The 1103-nt window shown below is 34.5% G+C and overlaps 1 non-coding gene across 1 annotated transcript; it reads left to right on the top strand.

Moving 5' to 3' along the window:
• Positions 1 to 244: 244 nt before the first annotated feature.
• LOC114047410 lies at positions 245 to 348 on the top strand. Its single transcript, XR_003569598.1, has one exon. It is a non-coding gene; the product is annotated as a U6 spliceosomal RNA (small nuclear RNA).
• Positions 349 to 1103: the final 755 nt, after the last annotated feature.

Below are 1103 nucleotides of genomic sequence, written 5' to 3'. Positions count from 1 at the left end.
ATATTATCATACAGTCCCTTCTAATTGGTCAAGCAAATTTACCTTTCTAGATTTTTCTTGACTCTTGTGTTTGTATTTCAAAGTTCTTACTCGGCTCTTGTCTTTTCATCAGAAAAGATTGAAAAGTCCTCTACTCCAATAAAAGATCATTTTTCCTCCATCAGATTATACACAGCTTTGCAAAATGTTATTCTTATTTGTAAGCCTATATCTTTTGCCTTTTGGAATACTGTATTCCACAACAGTGCTCACTTCAGCAGAACATATACTAAAATTGGAATGATACAGAGTTTATAGCATGGCCCCCGTGCAAGGATGCCATGCAAATTCATGGTGTTCCATATTTTTTGGCAGCTAGGTGGCACAGTGAATAGAACACAGGGCCTGGAGTCAGGAAGACTCATCTTCATGAGTTCAAATGTGGCCTCAGACATTTATTAACTGTGTGACCCTGGGCAAGTCACTTAACCTCTGTCTATTTCCATTTTCTCATCTCTAACGTGAGCTGGAAAAGGATACTACTCCAGTATTTTCACTGAGAAAATCCCCCATGAGGTCATGAAGAGCTGGACACAACTGAAAACAACTCAACAACTACAACAAAATTCCAAGATATCTGGTTTATAATGGTAGCTTCTAAATCTTTTGTGATCTTGACTCTGGTTCCTTGGAACTTGAGCAGCTGCTTTCTGGGTGCTTACAGTATCTTTTCTTTCTTTGATGTGGAAGCTCTAGATTTTAACTGTGATATTTCTGGGACTTTTTAGCATTTCTTTCTGGGGGTGATTGGTATATTCTTTTTATTTTTATTTTATTCCCTGGTTCTAACTGATCTGAAACATTCTGATTTCTGATTTCTTGAAATATAATGTCCAAGTTTTTTTTTAATCATGATTTTCAGGAATATCAATCATTCTTAAATTACTTTTCTTTGATTGATGCCTTTGTTTTCTTCTGTTTTTGAAATTTGAATTTTATTCTAATATTTCTTGCTTTCTCATAGAGTCATTGCTTTCTGTTTAGCTTATTCTAATTTTCAGAGAATCTGTTACTTAGGTAAAGATTATCATTTTTCCTTCTAATCTATTTATTCTCCTTCCAAT

Source organism: Vombatus ursinus, unplaced genomic scaffold (assembly GCF_900497805.2).
Source record: "Vombatus ursinus unplaced genomic scaffold, bare-nosed wombat genome assembly UNPS02014786.1, whole genome shotgun sequence".
Classification (NCBI taxonomy): Eukaryota; Metazoa; Chordata; class Mammalia; order Diprotodontia; family Vombatidae; genus Vombatus; species Vombatus ursinus.
The sequence above is the reverse complement of the archived record's forward strand: the minus strand, read 5'-3'. Positions and strand labels throughout refer to the sequence as shown.